This window comes from Patagioenas fasciata, chromosome 14, assembly GCF_037038585.1.
Source record: "Patagioenas fasciata isolate bPatFas1 chromosome 14, bPatFas1.hap1, whole genome shotgun sequence".
NCBI lineage: Eukaryota > Metazoa > Chordata > Aves > Columbiformes > Columbidae > Patagioenas > Patagioenas fasciata.
In genome coordinates, this window is record NC_092533.1 from 14,474,798 (window position 1) to 14,501,297 (window position 26,500).

Below are 26,500 nucleotides of genomic sequence, written 5' to 3' on the forward strand. Positions count from 1 at the left end.
CAAATCAACTGATTTGTCAGCAAACTCTTTTCCCTGCTGAAATCATCCTCTTGATTTATTGGGTAGAGTCTGTATGTCTCTGTAGGTCAAGGTCTGGTTGTCTTAAGCGCTGAACAAATATGTGGGAAGGTATGATCCATGCATTGTTGAGTTAATAATCTAATTACAGCCTACTTACATAAAGATCTGAATATTTTAAGAGTTTTCTTCTTGCTTATGAGCAACGTGCTTACTTTAGAAAATTACTTTGTTGTACTAAATCTCAGAATCTTTGTTCTAATCAGCAGGGCCTGGATGGTAATGAGGAAGTATATATTACGTGTATTTATTTGAATTTTCTATTAACTTCAGAATTTTCTACATCCTTTGAGAACATATTGAATTTTCGTTTTACTAAGTAAGTAGCAGTGCTGGTACAGTTCCTAATTAATTTGTGTGCTCTCAAGTATACAATCAATGGAGGTCAATAAACAAGATTTGGCAATACAGGCGTTGTGAAAAAGAGAAGTTTTAGTGACAAAATTGTAGAAAAGGGCGATGTTACGGGATTTTTGCTTATACTTTTGTGTGAATGAAGGAGATGTACATGGTGACCATCACAAGAGGAAGGAGGGTTTGATATTCTGCATTGCACCAGTGCAAACCGTAGTACCTGCGCAAAAGAGTAAGGAGAGTGAAACATGACTGTTTGCAGACGAAATTTCTTTGGGTGATGTCGTGATCGGTAAATATATGAATTATCTAACTGCTGTTTAGCTTTACTCCATTTGGTCAATGCTGTTTTGCCTCTCTAACTGTGGTTCAGCCACCAGTCTACCAATGCATCACCAGTGAACATAATGCAGTTTGATTACTTCCTATCATGCAACCAAGTCTTAATTTTAAACCCATATTTCGTACTGAATTGTGTTTTGCAATGCCATGGCTTGTTAATGATACAGCTAATAGAAGGACTTGTTTACAGGAGGCTTATCATTACAACTTTTTTGCTTTAAACTACTATATTTTTGTTTATGTGCTTCTGAACTGCTGGGTTAGAATGTACTATAAACTGGAAAGTGCTGATGTGGGTTTATGGTTTTTTGAGTGTGTGGTTTTGTTTGTTTTAATGTGAAGTTTTATTATTTAAATACCTTGTGATCAAATCTAAACTCTTTTTTTTAAAAGCTTTACAACAATTTCATTTTCTCATCTTTCTTTTTGCATTGGAAAGTTGACCTTGTACATTAAATACTAACATTAAGCTGCCATCAAGATCATATTGTTTAAATATTTGACATGTTCCAGAGAGGTAGAGGAGAAAACAGCAAGGAAGCAAAACATTTGTGCCAAAGAGCTGCATTATACATGGACAAGCAGCACTGGTGTCTTAGACCAAATGTAATTATAAGAGAGCTGAACCTAATAAAGCATGCAGTATTTTCATTTTAATCTGTAAAACAAAAATGCAATGCTTAAGGAGAAATACTTGGGGAAGGTGAAAGTAGCTAAACATTGAAGGTAAAGAATTGCATAGTCATGAATGAAATAACTTCCATGCAGGTTTAGTGGTCAGGTGTTAAACCCCGGGCTAATAATTTAGGAGAAAGGTTGCAGTCTAGTTTTTATAATGTAGTAAAGTAAAATAGTATATCTGGCTATTGAAGATCATTGATTTTGTTTAGTAATTGTTCTTTTGAATTGAAATTTGATCCTATCTGGACCCAGTAACACTTCTATTTTACTTGAATTTGGCTCAAAAGGAAGATTGAAGTCTAAAAAAGTAGTCTGGTCCTTTTAAAATGAAATAAATTTTCACTGCCAGGAAGAGCTTTCTACAGTTAACATTATTTTTCTCTATACTCCTGATACTTGACAGTTCTTTATTTCAAATGGCAAAAAATCTATTTCAAAATATGGCTTCAGTTGTGTGGGTTTGAATGAAGAATCAAGAACTAAAATGCCTGAATGCTCTGCACAGAGGACTATAACCTACAGTATCCATTTATATTTAAAGAGTTAGATTATGCCCTTTTGAATGTGCACTTGCTTGAGTAATTTTGTCTGAATAGGACATTTAAGGTAAGCAAGATGATCTGTTCTTGTTTGGATCACAGGTTTTGTCTTGGTCACATCCAAAATAACTTCCTTCGAAGAACTAATTTGGGAAGGACAGAGCCTTGTTATGGGAAGGAAAGCGAACTGAAAGGTTAATATCTAAAAATAACTGTAATTAATTCTTTCTTTCAGTTTTCTGATACTGACGTACCGCATGGGGGAAAAGTCAAGAAGCTTAATTGAGTCAGGATTAGCTTTGTTCTAACTGTAATCCAGCAGATATTTCTTTTTCAGAAAATGTCTGCTAAGCAAATGTTGGGAGGCCCAAGCAGTTTGCAAAGCACCATTCTGCGGTTTCAGACTCCATTCTGGAGAGTTCAAGAGACATTTTCTAGGAATGTTTATTTGAAATGCTTATGTTTTGAGGGCAGAAAATAACCTGTCTATCTATAATTCTGTTATTAAATGAGAAGTAGTGCTTAGTTCTTGAGATTTTTTGTGTGTCTCGGTGACCAGCTGAACATCCCTCCATAGTTCTGTAGTCCTCCTGATTGCAAGCGAGCTGGACAGTGCGACTGGACCTTTTAGATAGTTGAGGCTGGCATAGCAAAGGACAACAGTCTCTGTTCATGTTTTTTCGTGTCAAAATCCAATAATTTTCAACATGCTATCACATTTTTCATTACGCTAACTTTAGGATTGTCCTCTTTGCCAGACATATGTATCCCAAGTGCAACTTACTGTATTTCTTGCTAAAGATTTTCTCCCGAGCTTGCATAAGCAGTGAGGCTTTTTTGACCTTGCTGGTGGAACTGGTGTTACTCATGATCATCTGAAGTAATTTAATGTTGCAAAATGGAATACTTTCTATGTAATCTGGGCATTTTATTTCAAACCTGTACTAAACTGCAGGTTTTGTACAATGTATATTAAATTAGAGCTCTCCAGGTATCAACAAGTTTGTGTGGTGGCACATCTAAGAGTTTTTTTAATATTTATTCTTTCCCTGCCTTCTGATGAAAAAAAACCTTTCATCTACGTTAACATAAAGCCTATCTGCATCAGAATGTCTGCTTTTTGAATTAAAACATTGTTTAATTTGTGAATGATTTTGTACCCTGGTAGCTCTGGCATTTGTGAGAGAGACAAGAGATACTGATTGAAACAAGTCTCTGATTCAAATTGAAGATTCTAATATCCCAGATGCTTCTGACTGTGTAAAAGCCTATGGCTTTGATACATTTGATGCCAGTGTTCTCACCCTCAGAATGCAGCAAGTGGAAGCGTCACTGGTTCCACCACCACCCGCTATAATCTTTCTCCTTGCTCCCCCGAAATGTATCTGAAACAGAAGTACTGCTGCAACTAGTACAGCATTGTAAAACAGTATTCTGATGTGCTCCATTTGCTTCCTTAACAAAAATGTCAGCGCAAGTTTATATTAACCACTTAAGAAGTTATTCTGTGTGTATATGGAGATAGTGGTACATGCAAATTAGAAACCAGATTTATAAAATGAGAATTGAGGGAGTTGGCCTTTTCTTTTCACATTGAAGTCTGCTAATTCAGCCACTCATCACTGTGTGGGGTTAAATCCCTCTTTTGGTGTTTGCAATATAGCCTTTTCATTCTTCACTGAAAATTCAAATGCACCTTTTCAGTAGGTTGTCTTTTTGTGTGTATAGGCATTGGGATGATATATAGTTTGTTTTCCACTTCTATCCTATTTGTTGACTACAGAAGAGCTTAAGGTACCAGTGGCTGGTTTGATACCATGAAAAGAAAAAAAGATACATAACAAACCTGTAGTTGTAGTGGCACTACAGTAAAATTGAAGGGAAGGTGCTGTTTATGTCTTGACCTGCGTGGCTTAGGACGTTGTCCCTGCTGTCTGTATGGTACTTGGCCATCAGGAGATCCTCCTGTGCTGCACTGGCTTTTTACAGAAAGGTTGATTTAAAAAGTTGGGAGCAGTATTGCAGTACTTTTCATGGGTATTGCTACCAGGTTTTGTGTGAATGTGTTGTATTATATATTCAATTACTGATATAATCCTAATAAAAGCTATTCCTTGTCTCCCTGACCCAGTTTAGGGAATGAAGTGGGGGGGAGTCAAACAAACCCCAAATACGGGCATTGTTTCACTGGGCAGCAGAAGTACAGGTTTCTGCATGTTGTGGTGAAAAGCTTCATCATGTGCCTCAATATAAGATCTGAAGGACTCTAGAATTATAATCTATTTATTTTTTTAACTCTGTTTTCACGTGGGTTGTTTTTCTTTCCTCCAATGCTTTGGCAACACTTTCACACTTCTCCAGCTAACTGTAGGACCTTGTGCTTTTTCTGTGTAAATAAAGTGAATTTCACCTTGAAATAGTAAACTCATTAGCTATTTTGTTTGTCTGTTTAGTGAAATGTATGCTTCTAAGGTTTTTGTCTTTTTTTTTTCAACTTCTTTAACATCAAATTAGCAAAAATAAAAGGTATATTAAAATCATTAGAGAGAGCAAGTTTCTGCATTTACGTGAGCTCATTTTTCTCCTGTGCTAAGTCTCCTGAGATCTGTAGACAGTCAGTGCCAAGATAACATTGGCACCATTTTCTTATTGCCATGGTGATCTTCAGCTCTGCTGAATACTCAAGGGAGATGATGGTATTTTAAAGCAAGTAGAATTTTGGTAATTAAAAAGGCTGGAAGGAATAATCTTTCTAAATTTTTCCACCTTGGGTAAATAAGGATAATGAATTATGTCTGAATAGGAAAGTTATTAGTCTGCTTTACTTGATTAGTACAGAATAATAGCTAAAAAGAGCCCGGGAGTCGGGGGGCAGGTAGTATCCCCAGTGTACCCTCCGTGCTGGGAGTCAGTGACCGGGGATCTGCAGCCCGGCCCCGCAGCAGCGCAGGGGGGACCAGGGTCGCCTTGTTGGGGTGACTGGCCAGAGGGCTTCCGGCTACCCCATCCTCTGGCGTCTGCCCCGGGGCTGAGCCTGGGACTGCCTTCCAGAGGGTTTGCCAGTTAAGACTTTCACTTGAAAATTGGGCTCCTCCTTTGTATGCTGTTTTATGGAATACAAATGTAATATGTTACCGAAGGCAGTGAGTTTTTCGCTTTCCATCGCTCTCCCTGCAGTGGCCTAGTTTTCAGCTGCGTGATTACAGTATGAGTCAGCACTTTGGGTTGGTTTATGATATTCTCAGATATTCCCTCTGTCTTCTTTTTCTTTTTTCCTGTCCCTTCTCTTTTATGGCCTTGTCAACCATACCAGTCAGGGCACACAGGCAATGGAAAGCATGCTGATAATAAGGATAATGAGACACCTGCTATGCTAATATGTTTGGGATTGGGTTTTTTTGTTGTTGTTGGGGGTTTGTTTGTTTCAAAGTTAATGAAGTCTTCGTACTCAAATAATTTCAACCTGTTATTTCAACTTGTTATTTCAGGTCAAATTCAGCTCTTCAGCCACAGTAGGTATCTTTGCAAAGCTGTATATTGTCTTTAATATTTGTGTAAAAAATAAAAATGCTTATCCATTTGTGTTTGCTCATCGTTATCAAGCATGAGTTATTTATTAATGCTGCTTGTGATTTGAGGGCAGGAAGGCATTTTAGAATATTTCTTTCATAAATATGAAGTTTGTTAAGCTACTAAGTAAAAAAAGAAAGCCAGATTCTCCTTCAGTGTACAGTTAATTCATGCATAGTTGGAAGAATCCTAGTATGCTTACTAAGTGTTAAAGGAGATTTCAGTCCATTTTGTGTGTTGAAGAACTATTTCTTGACCAGGCCAGACTTTCAGGCCTGGTGAAACAGAGCTCCCCCCACCCTGGTGACTTCATAATGGGGTCAGCGTGGGTACCGCACTTGGGAGCAGTTGGTGGTCCTAACGGGAGTGGTGCGCACTGACTCTCTAGAAGGGAAATCCTTTTAGAGCATGGGAAGCAGGGACCGTAGAACTGTGTTCCAGAAAGTCATTGCCGGGAACGCTCTTCGAGGTAACCCTCGTGTCTATACTCAATGCAGTTCCATAGTGATGCTGTTAGGTAGATTGTGAAAAAAACAGATTTGAAAGGTTTCAGGTTAAAGAGGAAATTTGTTTGGTGTCAAATCGGTGGATGAATAGTCACTCATATCCTTTTCTGTATCTGTCAAGAAGAGTGGCTGTGTTCAGGGGATAGGCTGTTCCTTCCCTTAGTGATCTTGAACTGGAGCTATGGAGCAGCATCACTGCTGTGGAAGCAAAGGTTTGGCAGCTTCGCACGCTCTCCAGCACAGTCAGTTAATGAAGAAAAATATTGCCTTTCTGGGGGGAATACAAAGCAGGTGTTGTGCATGTGTACATACACCCACCCTTTATCCCCCAGTTCATCTGTAATCCTACTGATTCGCGTTGGACACGATTGCCTGGTCCCGTTTTGTGCCAATATGTGTAACAACACAATTTCACTTTTGGAGAGGTAGGTGGATTTGGACAGCTCTGTATCAATTCCTGAGGACACAGAGTGACTTTCCCCAAATGGTTCAGTCTCTAATTAGTGGGCACAGCTCCTTGCCAAGAAATGTATTTCTGGCAGAGCTCCGCTTTCACGGGGTGGGATAGGAATTTCCAGATTATTATTACTGTACTTCGTATGTGATTGATTTGTTCAACTCAATGTAATCCTCTAGTTTGGTTTTTATATTAGTCTAAGTGAAATGAATCTTTGGGGTAATCTTTTCAGATTTTTTTGTTTGTTTTTTGTAGTTGTTTGGTTTTACCTTTTTCTCTTTTGTTTTTATGTATTTTAAAATGTTCTAATGAAAGCAACCATTTAGGTAGATTAGAAGTATACCATCTTCTCTAGTTATTTTGCATTATTTTGTTATTTAAAGACCACACTCTAACCATGTTCTAAATTTACCTTCCTTTAAAAAGGGTAAACCTGTTACATACCTGGCTCTGAGCAAAGATTACAGTAAATAAATAAATAGTGTTAGCAAGGGACCGGTGAGGGTGAGAATATGAATATTTACTATCTGATAAGGAGTCCTGTCTAGTTATTTTTAGCTTAACTACACTTGTTTTCTTCTTATTTCAGTTGAAGATGAGACGAGAACTGCAAATAGCCTAAATTAGTCTGTAGCATTTATATCTTGTTAAGTTTCCTGCTTAGGAAAATATGCAGGAAAATTATTATATGTGGTATTCATCTAGACGCTGATGAGTTTGTTATAATTATGAAGGTAGATGTAATGAGATGAAAACATCTCTTTCTTTAGGCTCTCGGAGGAATTCCTTCTCTCCATACTGCTGTTGGGTTAACTGTTTTCTAACCAAAGAGTTCTTCAGCATTCACTTCTGATATTTTGGGGAGTTTCCTCAGTTAGTGTGTAGGAGATTGATTGGCAGGTCTGCTATTAGCATTTGTAGGTGATAACTAATTAAATTCTACGTGCACATGGGTGGATAATAAAGACCCCTTCACATCTCATTTATTAAGATGAGTCTCCAGTGTAATTATCATTTTACCATTATTTAGCATGCTTAATAGCTCTTCTTTGTCTGTTGAGTAATGTTCTAGTTCCTTCTAAAATACAGACTGAACTGAGATACAAGTGTATCTCAACTCTTCAACTTGTACAACTTAGAATTTAGTATTTTTAGTTTTGCTTTATGCTTACTTTTATCTTTCAGAAAGAAAATATTTGTTTCAGCGTGAAGTTTTTCAAATAATTTGGTAATTCCTGGACTGCCTCCAAATGTTTAGTAGGCACTATGAAGCGTTTAGCTGAGGAAATGAAGACCTACATGGGTTCAGTTTATTCACTTCCTGTGCAGGGAATAGTGTTAGCAAGGGACCGGTGAGGGTGAGAATATGAATATTTACTATTTGATAAGGAGTCCTGAAAGTTTCCTTGATAGCAGTATAAGAGGAGATTAGAAATTGGTCTTTGCTTGCTTGTATATATATATATACACACACACACATACGTATGTATATATTTAGAGTTCCCACATTCTTCTCAGTGTGATTAGGTATTTAAGTTGTATGCAACCATTAATCTTGTATTCTTCTAGGATTGTTCTCAAGTATGATTTCAAACAGTTTTAACTTTTGAACCCTGAATTGCTGCTGTTCTGTCTCCAGAGTCTTCCCTTCCCCAAAGGATTCTGTCTATATAGGTTTTTCTATGTGCATCAATTTACGTTAGTAATGTGTATGTTTGCATACAATCGTTCAAGTGCTTACGTTTGAGAACTGGTTATGATACCCTTACTTTCAGGTGAGGAGAGATCTGGACAGATTAAGCTAAGACTGGCAAATGCTTTCCATCATGTTTGATAAACTTCAAATGTTTTTATGATAGGGTTTGCATGTGTTTTTTTCTATAAATCAGGGAGATGTATATACATAGTCATGCCTCCATCCTGAATGCACGGTTTCAGTGACCTTTGCAGTTAGATTTCTACAGTGTCCACCTGTGTTGTTATTTTCATGTTTTCATTTTTTTTCCAGCCATGCTGCTTCCCAAGTCTTGTCATTCAGGCTCAACTGCCTTCTTATTTTATATTTTCTGGGCATCTACAACTTAGAGTACAGCAAACCAGATATTCTTCCTTTCTGTCCCATGCCTATTGTTACTGTAGTTTCACAAAGGTTTGGTTGACTTTTATGTGATGATACCAATTTCTAAAGGAACACAGGGTTTGGGAATATCTTTCTGCTGTTCTTTCATGTATCTCTTCTTTACCTGAAGCAGTGGTAATTTTTGGAATCTCTTATGTCGTCTGTTTTGGTATGAACTTTTGGAACAGCAGAAGCTTTACCCATGATTGCAAGACGACTCTCTCTTTGTCTAACGTAGAGGGATTCAGTATTTCAATGGGATAAACAGCATGAGTCCTTCGTTCACAAGAAACTGTATTTTCCCTTAACTGTGTTCCTAGAGGCTACTGTCACATTTTTCTGAAGCTTCCCAGAAATTTGACCTAGAGTAGAATATTTTTGACAATCTTAACTATGTAGGTATTTAGTCATTATTTACCTTCTGTGCTTACAGTAGTGCCAAGCCACAGGTCACTGCCAAACAAAGGCCTTCTGGCACACAAAGCATGTTTACATTTTTCTCAGCAAGTTGTGATCACTATGTGATCCGTATTTTTGTTAAAGAAGTGGTCAGAAGAAAAGCAGGAGACCTTTAAGGAGAGACGAGTCAAATGTCCTGGTAGGTTTTTAACATGTTTTATATGAGACAGCCATTCTTAAGCTAGATCAGTTTCTAAATAAAATATAAAAAAAGTCTGTCTGTTTTGGTAGTGATGATATGCTATAGAAAAAGGGAGAGAGTGGTTTTTCTGTGGTCACTAAAACAGTAAATGTGTATATGTGCTTTTACAGCCATAGAATGAATGTCCATTCCAGTTAGAGATAATGCATTTACAGCATGTGAAGGTTTTATCAAACAGCTTGGTGGTGCTTGCAGTTTAGGATGTGAGTAGGAACGTTGAGACTGACTTTATAGTAGTAGAGGTTTTCGGAGCTATTGTCAGTTTGTCTGGGGCTCTGGAGGGATGCATAGCAAAAAAAAAAAAGGACGTAGCATTAACATGTTTGAACTAAACTGTCTTTATTTCATCTTTAAAATCCTTGAAAAGAAAAATAATTGCTCATAGGATTGGAGTGATTGTAGTTGTGTGAGTAACTTTGTGCATGGCTGCCCACGCCATTCAGGTTTTTGTAGGAGGCAAAAGATTAGGGTGGTTTGATTTATCTGATTCTCTGATATTACATCTAGTTTCTCCCTATGTTTCTTACATTTTGTTTTACCTTGAATGCTATTTTGTTACGGGCTTCGAGTTTTGTCAGTAAATACTCAAGATTTAGGATGGAGTTGTAGACAAGTGTGTGTGTGTGCTGATTTGTATTCTGCCTCATGGACAAACTCATGTTTCTTTTAGTGATATGACTTAGCTAATGCATTCTGGGTTGATCTGTAAAGGATTCTATTTTTCAGTAATCTGTTACTTCATGAATGCCTTTGGTATGACTTTGCTCTCATAATTTGTATTAAGGTCCCTAAGTAATTTCTTTAAATTCCTTAGTTGCTGAAGACCAAATTTTGATAGAAGTGGCTGAAGATATAGACAATTTGGTTTGTAAAATGCATAAGCATCTGTGTCTCATTGATCTGTTTATATTTTTGAGTATTGGCACAGAAAAATGAAAAATAAAAAAAGCTTGTAATATCCTCCTAGATCACAGTTGTTGAAGAAACAGTTCCCCGTTCTCTACATTGTATATCATAGAAAGTAAAGCTTCTGCTTTTCCCTGTATTTGTGTGTCTTTTGTACTCCAGTTTGTTCAAAATTTCATGATGATACACAGACATATTTGTTAGTTTGATCTTTTAGTCAATGTTCGTTACTCTGTTGTCTTTGTATTGTAAGGTGCTGTGAAAAATGTCCTTGGATAGGTAAATAATTCTTAATTTAAGTCTGTCTTGTGAGAACCTGATGAGCAAGGATTTATTATAAGTCTGCATTTCCAAACCCCCACATTGATCTTGTTATCTAACTGTGCAGCTTATGCTTAAATGTACCTTTATTTCTATATTTTAATTTAATATTTGGTAACAAGGACACTTTGCACAAAGGTTTGAGGACTGCTTAAAATAAACTAAGTGATGCGAAGACCAGGCCATTCATGTAGCCAGTAAAGATGAGAATTTCATTGGAGAGTTCTCCTGTCCCTGCCAAAGTGACCTTGGTTGGTGGAAAGATGACAGAGTGCTTTCCTGGCTGTGCCTGACAGCGCTGTGATAGCAGCACATTTGACAAATCGCTCACATTAAAATGGGGGGCACTTTCGGCAGCACTGGCGTCCCTATCCATCAGTCCTGATTACTACACAAACGTCAGCCATGGCACAGAGCGCATTTGTCAGAGGGAGTAAAAAGCAGTTGTTAGTAAGAGCACTACCTGTCATACTAATGGACCAAAGCTTGCTACGTTCTGATTTGCAGGAGCCAGCAGATTTGCAAAATGGCTTGACCAGTACTTTGAGAAAACACTTTCTGTTTGCACAGTGAATGGGATAATTAAACAGGGAGAATTATGAACTTTGGATAGGGATGATTGAAAAGTTTCTTGAGTGCTTTGACTACCTGAAGCATATTTGAGAGATTATATTCCATGGAATGCCAATGCAGTAAGGAATCGAAATGCGTATTGTAAAAATTCTTTGAAATGCCTAATTTGGGTGGTTTGTGGGGTTTTTATGCGAGTGGGGACAGTATATAATAGGAATTCATTGGAAAGTGTAGCAATTGAAGAATTGCGTAGGGATTGATATTTTCAGTCATAACTATTTATCCTTGTGTCTTTTATCCGTCTTTCTTGAGGGTTTATGCGTGTTTATGCATGTCCCACGATTGGGAAGTTAGAAACTTTATCATAAAAGACAGATTTCCTTCTCGTAAAAGATTAAATATGAAACTGGTTTATTTCATTGGAAAATAGGTCTACCTTAACTTACAGTGTTTGTTTAATTTTGTCAAAGAGAAAAGGAAATTTACCTGAGGTGGGAAAGACATGAGTATTTCTGTAGGTCTCCTTGAGATCCTTTTGACTTTGTATTATGAATTATAAGCTCTGTATACAGAGGGTGTTATATACATTGGCCCAGCTGACTGGCATCTTTGAATGAGTATTCACCTGTAATTGCTTGTTGTGTGTTCTCTGTTTTGAGTTTAAACTTCTCTTCTGCTAAATAGAAATGATCCATTTCTTACATTGTGCAATAAACTGGGAAATCTCTCACCCTTCCTCCAGTAATTTAAATTATATTTAGAGCATTTGATGCACTGCAGCATTTACTACCACTTTGAAACAATGGGGAGGTAAGTGTGAAATGTGGGCATTCTTCTTTGCAGTCTCTAAATAAAAGTAAAACACCTGGATTATTCAAAACCCACCTGGACACCTTCCTGTGTAACCTGATCCAGGTGTTCCTGCTCCAGCAGGGGGATTGGACTGGATCATCTTCTGAGGTCCCTCCCAACCCCTGAGGTTCTGTGATTGTGTGTATGTGATTATTAGTAAATGTGTCAGGTGCGTTACCTGAACATATCACTGTTTTATTTCTTTATAATCTTCCTGCTTTGGGGGAAGTATTAGCATGTTCATTTTCACTGTCTTAATCAAATTAAGAACGCATTGTTGGAATCAAACCTTTTCTTAAAAAGGTAATTGCAGTGCATTTCAAAATGTAACACTAACTGGTTTTAGTTACTGACATTCCATTGAAATACAATGTTCTAAGCCTTTCTTACATCTCAGATGTGTGGCGGTAATTCTGTGCTGAAACATCCATACAGCTTTTTGTGTGTGTTTGTTTTACTGGAAAGATGCTGTTAAAATTAGATCTTACTGGCGAAAAGTGATTATGTAAGATTATTTGGAACCTATGAAATTAAGTGAAAGATGAACTAGATGTTAGGTATTTCTTACTTTATCCTGGTATGTAAATTGCTGTGGTTTTGCATTCATAAAACATGGGCTTGAGAAGATAAACGTTCCTTGCCTTATCCTGGCTTTATTGCTCTGCTGTTCTCTTTTATTTTTCATTCCAAGTAGATGTAATCAGTTGTGTCTGTATTTACATTTACAAATGTAGGCCATGTTTAGCTCTACAAGCTTGATAAAGAATGTCTCTAAACGTTATTTATTGGAATTTGCGCACAACCAAGAGCCCACAGCGTAGACTGTCCAATAAGCTCATCAAAACGTACAGTTAGCTCTTTGAATTTGATCTTCTCCAAAGCAGAGTGCAAATCAGGTTGGTTTTACATTTTCTGGGAAACTGATATTTCTGTAACATTTCTTTGCCCAAAACGCATCAGTTTGGGTTAGAAATTAAATCCCCAACAGTTTCGTGACTACTCAGCATGAACTCTGCACAGGCTGTCAGGTTCTCAGATCAGCTGGTGCCTTAGGAAGGGAAGATGCAGTTTGAAACCTGTAGGTATTTTCAGGAGTTTTTCTCTCAAGGCATCGTGGAACAATTTGTAAGGCAAATTCTGGCAGGCTGTCATGGAATCTGTTGAAAATAATGAGCTGTGACAGCTGGGTTTTCCAACTAACTCTAATCTTCACCAGTGAACTCCTCTAACAATATTTTGCCTGCGTTCCACTGCATATTGGAATACAATTACAGGGATAGATGAGGAACGGCTAACTTAATGATTGTTCTGTGGACTGGTAAAGAAGGCCTGAGGTTTGTAGATTATAGCATCATTATATCTCAGAAGTTAATAAGGGAGGGGTGTCATCAATAGACGATTTCAAAGGCTTTTAAAGCAGTTTCACTTAGTGCAGCAAGGAAACATGATGATAGCCTACACTTTGAATTTTGTTGATGGCGACTGTTCATATGGCAGAAAAGGAATAGAACCAAATGAAACTGCTAAAGAGGAATGCTATGTGAAATTGTGGGATACTTAGAGCTTTTCTGCTACAGTATTGGGAGGAATCTTTTCAGATGCCAACCTCTGTGTTAATGTAGCTGTGCTTCGTGTGATGATTGAATTATTTATTTCAGAGTTATACTGGGTTAGCTGAAATCAAGGCAGTTTTCCATGCAGTTAGAATATCATCTTCTTAGTAGCTAGCATGGCCTGTTGGTTTGCATTTAGTTTGGGATAGAGTTAGTTTTCTTCCAGTAGCTTTCCAGTGTTTGAGATTTGGTCTGAAAGCATCTAATAACTCACTGATACCTTGACCGTTGGCAAAGGGACAAAGACTTTTAAACTGTGCAGCTGTAGGTGCAAACCAGTAGGGGGAGGCTGCAGTAACAAGAGTTATTTTCTATATTGATAGTTTATGGATATTTTTGCTTGCAAACTTCATCCCATCATTTGCATACTCTTCATAGCTTGTGAATAGGATCATCCGTTTGCACATGGTTCATATGGATAAATGTGTTCTTTCATTAAAGTTCTGTCTCTGGCACAGGCAGCAATAGTGGGCTAAAACGTGAGAGACTACATTCATTCATGTGTCAAAACTGGAGAATTAGACCTGGCTGATCTTCCTTACTCTAAATCCGTACGTGGGTCGCTTTTTCAGACTTTTCTATTTATATTAACATTTCAAGGAGACAGAAAGATGCTTGATGTGTCAGAGTTCACTGCTAAAAATCGGTACTTTGTAGAGGACAAGCCCTTTTTTTTTTTATGCACTACTTTTTGAACAAACATTAGTAGAATCATAAAAATTGGCACACTTGTGTTTGTACATAACTTTGATGTTTCCTAGAAAGGAAGATCACTTTTTTGGAGGTCTCGTTATTGGGTTTGAAAGTTCACTTGTCCTTTACCTTGGTGGTGTACTTCTCATTTTGTAATAGGCTGCCTGAAAACAGTGAAACAATAGTCTCTGTAACTGTGTGAGTTTGGCTTCTCTTTAGGTTTTGATTTAAAAAATACTGTTTGCTTATGTATGGAATTTCATGCTGTATTCAAAATATTCCATAAAGGACTATTAAAGCAAATAGAGAAAATTCAGAAGACATTCCAGCTAAGAACTATGTTTTCTAAACTATCTGCATACCTGCTCTTAGTCCCATTATATTAGTTTGCCATTTCTTACAACAGTATAATTTCATATTTTGAGCATGGTGAGCTAAGGAAGTTGGTAATGCTTCCTTTTTCTTGTACAGGTTGCTCTGCCTGATTAGATAATAGTAAATTATTACTTCAAGGCATAAAAAAGATAAATGCTTTATTTATCTGTATTTTAAAATGTATGGCTGTGAAGGAATTTTGTCAAATTTAAGGTTCGTTGACAATTTTGCTCTGTTTTATACTGTTCTAGTTCAAGCTTTAGAGTACATGTTGTTAAAAAAAGAGTAAGGGAAAGGCAAAGAGCTCTTCAGATTTGACAATTGCTTAAAGTGGTATTTGCAGGGATGGAAAAGACAGCAGTTCCCCAAGGAAGGGAGAACAGCCTTACAGTTATTTTGTTCTCTGTGTGTACACAGCTGAACAGCTGGAGAGGGGCTGGAGTTGGGAGCCTTCACTTCTGTTGGTGATTGGTTTGTCTTTTATGTATCTCTGTATTTTGAAACCACTGCTAACTTGCCTGTATCTTTGTTACGTGGTTTTTTTAGTGAGATAGGATGGATTTTTTTTTTCTATTTTTTTCTTCAGTAGATAAAAAAGAATTTTCTGCACTAGGTGGAATTAAATTTCATTTGAATACTGACTTTGTGAATATTCAGGATGATTATTTTACTCATCGTTCCTCTGATGGAATTTGATGGACTTACGGAAGTTTCATAAGATGTACATCGCTGTGATAAGATATTGCCAGATATTGTATCCTTAGCATTTATCCTTACTGAAAAAATCAGATGTTCTGTGCAAAATATTTTGAAAGAAGCTTCAAGCAGTAATTTCTGAATAATTTTAAAAAAAAATCCTCCTCCATTCTGCTCAGGTTTTTTTGCTGTTGTGGTGGGATTTTCTGTTCCAATTACTTCTGTTCTAGAGAAGTTACACGCATTTGCCGATCACATCTTTTTCTTTAGTCTGTCTGGTATATATTTATCCCACACTGGCATCTAAGATTGCTAAATTTAAAATTATTTTTGTCAATACACTAAGGAAATAAATAAGGGAAGATATTCCATTTGTGCAAAGCTCCTTGTAGCCTGTTGTGCTGCGCATCCCTGCTCTGGAGGTTGTTCTGGGGGTGGAACTGAGCAACACAACACATGGCTCCTGCTTTACGTGTAGTAGCAAATGTCATTGGAACTGAGGCACCGCATTGGAGTTCAAGGAGCCATTTGTGTGTGGATGAGTAAACTGTGACCAAAGAAGATTTATGCCTCTTTTTTTCCTTCTTTTTAATTTGCCAAATTTACATCTCCAGAAATGACAACTGTTTAAAATTACAAAGTGAGGGGATTGTTTGGCTTTGGATTTGTTCAGCATTTGGTAAACTAATGAGAAATAAGAAATAATGAATTAAATAGTCCAGCACAAGTGTGTCTCTAAATGAGTATTAGCGGAACAGGGTGATAGAAGTTTTTGCAGATGCAGCGTATTTCATTGGGTTAACAAACATCTATCTGTAAACATATCAGACTTCAGGTTTTCTGAACTCTTCTTGAAAACTGCAATATCTATTTTAAATATTAATTTAAAAGACTTCGTTTATGGATGAGGAGCTTTGGCACTGAAATATTTTGGTACCAAATTTAACCATAAGCATTGATAGCTTAGCTTTGGCTACAACAGAGGATAATGTGCCATCCCCCAGGATGACTTGACTGAGGTATTAGAGTGGGGTAAGAGGCCTTCACGTTGACTCAGCTGAGATTGCAGAGTCTGCAGTGACAAACTTAATCCCTGTGGATGTGAGGTACTTGGCAGTGCAGTGTACGTGTTTCCTCCTAGTAATCTGAAAAGTAGCCATGACATTGGCTCTGGAGGGAGTTGCTTGGCAGCTTTCCCTGTGTGTGTGTGAGAGAAGGTGTTGTAATTAGTGACAATAGAATGTGGAAAGGGAATACAGAGGAAAAGGCTGAATTTTATTAAATTAAATGTTTTCATCAATAGCTAGGCAACAAACCACATGTAACACTGTGAATTAATTATGGAAAATATTTGTTCGTCTGCAATATGCTTGCTGTGTAAATAGTACTAACAACAGTAAAGACAGTTCTATGTTATGTATAACACTGCTATGAAAGAAAGGTACGTGAAAACATGATAGTATTATTTCTGTTAGGTTTTTTTCCTCTCCTCGATAGTTTTTCGTTTCTCTTTGAAAAGGAGAAAATAAGCTTGGGGCTCTTTGCCTTTCAAAGATGAGCACCACACGCAGTTGCTATATGATTAGATATGTAAAAGTTAATGGAGATTTTTGTTTGACTGATTTTTGGTTTTTTTTGGGTTTGGGGTTTTTTTTGTGAGTTTGTTTGTTTTACTTCAGGCACGCTAAGTAGTACATAGGTGTTTGTAAATAATGTTTCTCCCGATACAAGACCTAAACATACAGTCAAAAGCTGGCAATGATTTTCACGGTGGGAAAATAGAAATGCTGTATAAGCTGATTTAGCATTAAAATATATCTGAGATTTAAGGGCTCTTAAAGCTGTGATAGTGATGTCATTGTATGTATCCTCAGATGTTGTTCATCTCTTTTTTTTTTTTTTTTTCTGATTTTTAAATACAGAGTTCATTTTCCTAAAGTAACATCTGCACGGCAGGCCATGTATTTTTATGATGATTATTTTGCTTCCCAGGCTATATAATGCTACCCAAAGGCATGCTGTGCTAACCTAGAAATTCACTTTTTATGTCTTGTTTCTGAATAACTAGATGAACTAATAATAGCTTGAAAGTATATCAAAAGTGTGCTTAGGCTGAGCAAAGTGATGGTGTCTTTATGTTTTACTTGAAAATTTTAATTTGTGAATTAATTTGTGAGCTAGGATGGTTTATAGCAGGAGTTATGTAAGTTTCTAATGTGCAGACTGGGTGTAGAGCACAGCAGGAAAAAGGCACTTTACATCTGCTAGGGACTTCTCAGTGCAATAAAAAATGGGGTTCTCATCACAAGAAAGCGTCAAGTCTTTATCTTTGAAAACAGCTCTCCGAATTAGGCTTCTGTTGGTAAGAAATACACGTAACCAAGTACCTAGTTTTCTGTGTGTGTTCTGAAATCGGATGGCGTTATTTGGAGTGCTAAACTTTGTATGGAGACTGACACGTTTTTCAGTCTTGGGAAGACATGAACAAAGAGCCAAGTTAATTACAATACATGGTAAACATGACTGAGTGTTTAAAGCCTTGACTAGGGTTTGGGATAACATGTCTTGTACTAACTGCATAGTTTTGCCTATTTGTATGTTCACAATTGGCTCACTCTTCAGGCAACCCCTTCGTCACCGCCTGAGCAAATGGAGAAGGGGACGCCCATGGGATGTTAGTGTCCCAAGTCTGTTCCACACCTGACAGTTCAGTTTCTGAGGTTTTCCCATCCACGCCAAAGTTGTTATTTTACCATCACCACAAGGGCTCCTCAGATTTGTAAGAGATAGTATAATGCAAAATATAAAATCCTTTAAACTCTTCTCTGAGTGTGCTTACAGATGCAGGAAGGTGCTTTTTTAGCGTATTCCTGAAATGGTTGCTCTCTATGGCTTTTTGAAGGATGCATTTCTCCTCATTTGGTCTATTCGGTAACAATTAAAAAAATATGGCACATCGTCTGTTTGCCTGTCACTTCCAAATAAGTTTGAGAGATGCAGGGGAGCGGGGATTGCTTTCCTTCTACAGCTTCTCTAGCAAGTCTCACTTTTCTTCGTGGTTTTTCTGAAACACTTCTTGCTTATTTTCATTTGAAAATATCCACTGTCAGAACAATCATAAATAATATTTATATCATAATATATATATTATGATATATATATATTATATATATATTCACAGAGTATTTTTAAATGTAGTGTATGTTTGTGGTATGCATGATTGAAATGAAACCTGGGTTTTATTTGCTTTCTTTGAATTGGGTCAGATGTTTACTTGTTGTTTTACTGGGTGATATCTGAAACACTTACTGAGAATTGGGGGGGGGGGGGGGGGAAGTAGATACCACAGTGTCTTAGGATAACCAGTTCTCAAGTTTGTTGTGCTTAAGGGCAGAAACACTGTACAGTATCTTTCAGGAATGACTTGTTAATCCTGCCTTGGGCCAGGCATCTTTTCTTTGTCTTTTCATGCTGAAGACTAATTGCTATAAAACATATCATCTGACATGCGGCGTTGAAATCCTTTCCAAGAGTACCACATTCCTTTTAGCTAAAGAAACAAATTTGAGTTGGTTCTTAATTCGCTCGTAACAGAACTATGGTGCCTGTTTCTTATCTTCACTAAATTCATGTTTAGCAATTGTTTCCATGTCATTTGATTTCAGAGTTAAGCTGACAGGTCTATTAATTTCCTTTTTCTCCCCTACCCTTGATTTTGAAAAAGTAGATATTGCTTTCTGTTCCTCTGGGATGCTTTGTCCTCTCTGAGTGTTCCAAGATGATCGCTAATTGGTTAGACATTTCCTTTAGTGTTGTTTTCTTCTGAAGTATTTCATTGAGAGCTGTAGGCTCAACTGTTGTTATTCTTGATAGGAATGTCTGTGATACTGAAATATTCTTTAACTCATTGATTTTTTAAAATATTATTTTACACTATTTTTATTTTGATGGTAAGATTTGATCGTAATACATTGCCTTTTTGAGGATAAAAACAACATTAGCTTTTAATAGCTCATCCAGTTTTAGCACATTTCCTCCTTCCTACCTGCCTACCCCTTATATTTAAGTGGATTTTTCCCTTCCTTACAGTTTCTGGCTCGTCTTGTGCTTTTACATTTTTAATGATCAGGAATAGAAGTACAGTGTAGAACCTTACTCTGTTATTAACAGAAATAGCTTTAAAAGTCCCAAAGAAATTCAGAACAAATTAATATGCAAGTTGTCAAGATTGAGAAGGGGTTCAATAGTTAGAGTTCATAACACACAGCATGAATGTATCAATTGTTCTGTTACAGCAGCTGACTTGATTTCATGTCTATACCACTAATACCCTGAAAAATTAATTTTTGAACATTCTTCGCAATAATGAAATACTGTGCTATCCACAGCGTTATTGTTTTTAATTGTTAAAAACTATTGTATATAGTAAGAAAAATGGAAAGAAAAACAAGAAAATTGTATTTTTTCTTTTTTTTTTTTTTTAGCCAGGTGCAGAACATGTGAATTTAATCCCCTTGTGATTAAATGCTTAAACATTCACTTATCTTCATGTGTGAGTTTTCTCATTCTCTGAAATGAGGCTGCTTATGCTTAAAGCCTTTAGCAAGGCCATGCAGAAGAAGAGGTTTTGTCCATTGGTAACCAAATAGTACTGATTACTCCAGTAAAATGAACATGCATGTTGTCTCTTTTTGAATTTGTGTCCTTACAGCTTCCATTTTTCAAATTTAAAATATTGAAACAAGGGCAAAGCTATGTGAAACCTTTAGAGTAAAGCGAAAGAGAAGAGGCTCTCATCTTAAATCTGATTACTTCATTATGTTTGTCCATCCAACTAGGTAATTCTGAAGACACGCAAGAGAAGTCATGCAAAGGAGCAGAAGTCAAAAAGAAATCACACTTGGTCTGTTGTGCCAGCCATATGATAGTAGCTCGTAGGTCATATTTTACAGCTGCCTACTTACTTAAAGCTTAAATTTTGCAATAAGCTTTGCATGCAGATTCAGTGAGGTGTGGCGTGGCTCAGTTATTTGTCATACTGTACCTATTGCAAGTTGAAAGTTTCAATCTTGGGTTCCCTTTTTTGTAGAAGTGTCGGAGCTGTATTCTTTTAAAATATCCTCATCAGTTCTCAGGTACGAGTTGAGTGCCACTTAGGCTTTGAGAGACTATTTTTGTTTCATACTGAATAAGCATAAATTGTCATCAGATCTTATCAAAACAATATGTAGTGTTTATTCTGTAAATATTTCAGAATATTTACAAGGGAGATGTAAAACACCTATACTCATTTTTGGCAACGTGGTTAGGCACTTTTAAAAAAAGAAATCGTTCACTAGGAAAGCGTTTGCATAAAGTTCTTAATGTGTTTTTTGAAGTCTGACAGTTGTTAGTAATTATGATATATAAATCCCTGTGCAAGCTTAGAAATCCAATCCCTATGCTAGCCCTCTTCTGCAATAACTTATCACAGTCTAAATATGTTAGTAATTTCCATGTGATTTTCCCCTTAAGTATTTTTTTTGGAGTTAGTAATGTTTGTAATAATTAGTAAGTGTCTTGAAGTATCAGTGGCAAGGCCAGGCTCTGAGTAGATTAAACTAATATTTTATCACATGCATTTGTGTAGCTCCTGAAGCCATAGTGTGGAATTTTCTGTTCTTGGCCTGTTCTTCCTTACACGCTCTAAAGTTTTGCCTCAGCCGTGCCAGCAACACTGCATTGAGGCCACACCGTGAGCTGAAGGACTGAACTGCTGAGGTCTTGAGCTGTTTGCTAAAACTGGCTAGCATTCTCTAGTCAATTGTGGCTTCATATTAACCATTTAATTATATGAGGTAGGTGAGAGATTTTAGCACTAGTTTGAGAATATTAGTCTCATGCTAAAAGGTTCCGTTTCGTAACTTTTCTTTTTTAAAGAATTGCCTCATCTTTAATTATAGAAGATGCCTAGAGCACAAGATTTTGGTTATAATGGTGGTTATTTTCCTTGTGCTGCTGTATGTGCCTGTAGGTAACAGCAGCTCAGCATCATGATGAATTTTTCAGTATACTGAGAGGCATAAACAGCAGAAGAGGGAGTGGACTCATTTCATACCACTCCAGTTCCTACATAGCATTGAGTAACACCGCTGCGGGGAAGAGCGTGCAATCTTGTCTCTGTGCCATTCGTACCACAGATGGCTCTTGGAAAAATACTCCAAGAGATCATGATATATAGACAATAATATCACTCTTAGAAACCTTCTGGGTCATTCTCTTGTTTTGTAGTCTGAACTGTAGAAGCAAGCTCTGACTGAGGCATTCCAATTTCCATCAGCTTGTGGTAAAGTTTTATCCCATGTTCCTATACAAAGCCTTACATATTTTCCATAGTGGTTTTGATTAGGGCATGGAAGCAGCAGTCTTGAATGGTCCCTCAAACCCAAGCCACGCCATGGCTAGTTGCCTGAAAAGCGATTCAGTTGTTGATCCTTATCTCATTTCTGTTAGCAAAACATGAAGGACTTTGTCAGGAAACTGCAGGACGGGGAAAAGGGCTTTGCTCTCCTAAAACAGGCTTATTACCTTATTTTTTGGTGTCAACAATCAGAAATTCTTTAACTCCTAGCGATCATGTGCATGAAGGAAGAGCACCACTTATGCAGTAAGATCTTTAATCTCAGATTATAACATCCTAAACGGGACACAAATGACAGAGGTACAGAAATGACCACAAAATCATATAAAGTTCTATAAATCTTGTTACTTTTTCATGACTACGACAGATGTTCAGTGGGGAAGTAACTTGTCATGCCTACTGAATATTAGAATCACTGTGTCATTTGGAAGAGCTCAAATGTCATTGTAAGGAAATAAACAGGAAGAGGTGCTACAGAGAAGCAATATCGAATGAAAATTGGCTAAGAGGATATAAATGTAATTAGCGAAACACATTTTCGTGACTGGTAAAATTAGCACCCGTTTATACATGTTATACACTTGAACCCTTGTTGACACCTGAGGCTGGGAAAATATATCTGCTAATCAAAACATGTAATTATATCCTATGAAGCTGAAGTAACACACTGAATCCTTGCTCTTCATGGCGTTAATGATTTGGGAAACTCATTTACCCAATCATCTCAGTTTGTCCTTTCTTGCTGTATTTGTGTTCCCTAAAATAGTAAGGTCAGGGACATGCTAAAGCAATTAAACATTAGATCTATGGAAGAGTGAACATCGCATAGAGTGTTAGATAGTATTGATATCATTAAGGAAGGTTCTCTCAACAGTAGAAAAAAATCCCCTCTTCTTGTAATAAGCAAAGCAAGATAAATATTAACTTGCTGGAGAATTAACATTCTTACAGACCTTCAGTATAGTTGGGGAAGTTGATATCTTGTAATTTCCCACTGGCATGACCCAAAGTAGCTGTCTTCAGAGTCTGTTTCTCCATTGAATTGAAGATGATGGTCTGACATAAAACACACTCTCTCATCTTTTGTTTTGTGTGTGCAGTTGCCACAAATTAGAATTTGGGGGTGGGGGAAGAGGGAGCAAGGACCATTGTAGATGTAATTATTTGATGATAAAAAGTAGAACCAGAAATTAACAGATTCACAGTAACATTAAATTCAACAGAATCTTCAGGCTTATTAAATTACAAAGGTGGTTGTACAAAGGAGAGATGCTTCTGGTGTAGGACAGATGTTATCCATCTTGATTATGAATCTCTGGCAGGTACATCTGAATAATTAGTTCTAAATATTCTTCTTAATGATCCTGGTTTTTTATATATCTAGCTGTATTAGAAGAACAAACCAAAAAGAAAACAAGGAGAGTTTGTAAAAATGTTACTTTACCATTCCTCACTTGCATCATTTTTAGACTAAGTGACATTCAATGAGAACATTTTCTTTCTTTTTCTGAAAGCTGAGATAATTAAAATTTAAAACCAAATAAACATAGTATATATAATGTTTACTACCTACAAGGTCCTGTGAAGAACATTGTAGTATAAAAAACGCATTAACTAGTACATGTACATTAACATATTTAGTATTAAGATGATTCTTAGCTGGAAATGAGCAGAAAATTTACTACATCTAATATTTGAAGGTAAATTAATTCAGTATCTCATAGTTCTGTTGTTATAATAATCTTCCTTTGTAACCTAATTTCATGTAAGGGAGACTGCAGCAGTATTTACATAATGTATTTGCTATATGCAATGTAGTTATTGTCCTACATTTCCCACTCAGATCAGTTAATCTCATATTTTTAGGTGAAGACTCATGCAACATCATAAATATTCTGGGAAATTCAAAACTTAAGTCCTCAAAACTTACATTGAAACACTTCCTGTGCATACCTTGAAATAAAACTGGGCAGTCTAAATACATTTTCTAAATAAATAGAACTGGTAAGATTATATATAATACTGCATTGCATCTGTATGTATGCATAAGTAGTGTAGCATTCAAATGTTCTGTTCCTATTGTTTATCTACTGTAACTGTAGTAACTGTTCTCTGAGGATATTCTCTCTGCGATGGGATATGTGACAAATCCTGTGCATAAGTTGACGCTTATGCAGTGTTTTACTTCAGCATCAAGAAGGGTCCACTTCTGCATTTAGAGAGTCATCAGGTATGATTTTTGAGTGTGAACTGAAAATTTTGTGGCCCTTCTTATCTCAGACCAGTGATGTGTTCTGGACTCTGAATACCTATGCAATAAGTGGGCTTCCTTGGACATTTGGAAACCAGGAACATAGCAACAGGAGTTTGGTGACAAGTAGTGGAAGTGGCTCCCTAGAATTTCCTGATGGAGAGGAGACAGGACATGTAGGTTCAGTTGCAGGCCTTGGGTTCTCTTCGTTGTGTATTGTTGCCTGGACTGAACAACTCATACCTCCATGCAGCCAAGGGTTGTTCATGCTTAGTGACATTTAAATATAACATTTTCCTTGTCTGCTCTATCAATTTATATTATCCAGTCATGCAAGAACACTTTTTTAGCTAGGTTGTTTTTACCCTCTAGTCTGGCAATTGAAGGAACGAAGTGTCCAGAGCACAGGTTTAGTCCACGTAACTCTGCACCTAGCTTGTGCTTTTGCAGCTAAATACTTGATTTCCTGATAGAGTCAGGAGAGAGTGGTAGGTGCTTTTGAACATTTGCCAGAGGAAGATCTTCTGTCTTGACTTCACTCATATAAGGTAGGTGGGCAAGATCTCCATCTGCGTATGTCTCCAGAGTGCTTGTTTCTCTGCACTGACTGTAGAGAACAGGAGGTTTGGCCTCAGTGTTAAGAATTCAACCATAGTCTAAGTTGGGTAAACAAGATTCTACCCGTAATTTTTCTAACACATGCTGGAGGTGTTGACCAATAAGTAACAGCTTATATGTGTTTTGTCAGTGTCAGTTTGTTAAAGGGAGGGTCATGAAGATAAACTCTGACGTATTTGTTTTTGAAACAAATATGACATTGCTTACCTGCACCTTTCAGAAGTAATATGTTCCACATTGTAGTTGTACCTTTTGTGAGGTATTGTTATTACAGGTGTCATTTTCATAATGGTCTCTGTGTAGCGGATGATTATGTAGGGCCTGTCACTACTGAAAAATATTATTTAATACGTGGAAACTTAAATGGTTGCAAATGCTTGAGATGAAAGAATAAGACTGATTCTAAAAAAGCTAAGACAAAAAGGCCCTTTCAGTTGTGAAAAAGTAGATAAAATGTCTGAGTGCTATTGGTTGCTTCATCAGTGAATGTACGAATTGTATCATGCTCTGCTACTTTGTAAAATTCTTACGTCTACAGGTGAATAAGTGCATTTGCAATTACCTCTATACAACTGATGTTCTGCTTTGTCATAACTGCTGAACTCTGTGCGCTACCTGGTTCAGAAGAATGTTGGTTTTACAGCTGTAAGTTTGTGTTGGCACATGGTCAGCAGCTGTATAGACTTTATGAACAACACACATTACTGCATACAGTAAAGGTTTTAATTTAAATATTATTTTCTAATAGATGCCTTCACTCCCAGATGATTTAATTCGTTTAATGCACCGCAGAGTAGCCAAACTCATTGTACAGCTCGTGAGCTGTGGCTGACTGGTGAAATATTTCAGATCCCAGTTTGCTGGCCACTCAGTCCCTCGCTAGGTACAGCAGAGGTGTGTGGCAAAAGAAATGAAGAAATGGCAACTGAGGAATCGGAACTAGGCTGTGGCACCATCTGTGCACTGTTGAGAAAATGGGTTTCTAATGACCTGCTCACTCACTTGAATTACCTTCTCCTACCTGTGTTCTTGTATCCCCATGTAACTGCCTAGGAACACATTTCTGTTACCTCCCTCTTGTCTGTCCTGCAAAACTAATCAGGAACCAGTGGTCAGCTGGCTGTGCTTTAATAACATCCCTCTTTGGAGAAGTCCTGTTACTACATCTCTTCATTCTGCTTTCTTGACGATTGAATAAAAATCCTGTCATACAGTGTATGCTAATCTGTTGTTCATTTTAGTGCACCATCTAGAAAATGTATTTTAGTATGCCCGTTTCTAGGGGGTGATATTGTGTCATCTTCTCTCATTTGGGATATATTACATACATTAAGCTATTCAGCTTATTGATGTATTTGCATGCTGGGATCCTGTCTCTGCCTTCTTCCTGCACCCATACTCTCACCTATAGCTCTGTTTCCAACCTACACTCGTTCCAGCGTTGGCACTGAGGCATTGCTGTAAGGTAGTCTGATGTGTCCTGTTCATATCCTAATGATTTTTCCTCTTAGTTTTGAGACTACTCTGGCCCATTTATTACTTTGTGCCTTTTTATATGGTGTAAATGGACAATGATGGGCACTTAAAAGATGGACAACAATTGAAAATTTTGTCACAAGTTCAAATGCCAGCCTGTTTCAAATATTAATGCTATTTTCTGTTAACCTCGACTGATGCAGGCCATATTCAACACTTCTAAAATTCAAGTCACTACTTCAGCTTTTTCTTGCTTCCTCTATAATGAAGACTGACGCTTTCTTCATTCTGTTCCCTTTAAAGCAGAAGGATTTGATGTAGGTCAACACTGGATCTACTTTTCAAACTCCTTCGTTCATTCCACAACAGATGGAATGAAGTCGCTTTGATCAACTAACATATTTGGAGATAAGCTGTCT

General features: G+C 37.1%; 1 protein-coding gene across 17 annotated transcripts in view; it reads left to right on the forward strand.

The window, feature by feature from the left end:
- TENM2 (teneurin transmembrane protein 2) overlaps positions 1 to 26,500 on the forward strand; it is a 629,416-nt gene that overhangs the window by 306,455 nt on the left and 296,461 nt on the right. Inside the window, exon 2 of one of the 17 annotated variants that reach the window (XM_071814812.1) lies at positions 5,483 to 5,506. The exons of the other annotated variants lie outside the window; for them this stretch is intronic. The gene's annotated coding sequence lies outside the window, so the exon portion shown is untranslated. The remainder of the gene's footprint in view (positions 1 to 5,482; positions 5,507 to 26,500) is intronic. 17 annotated transcript variants of the gene reach the window in all.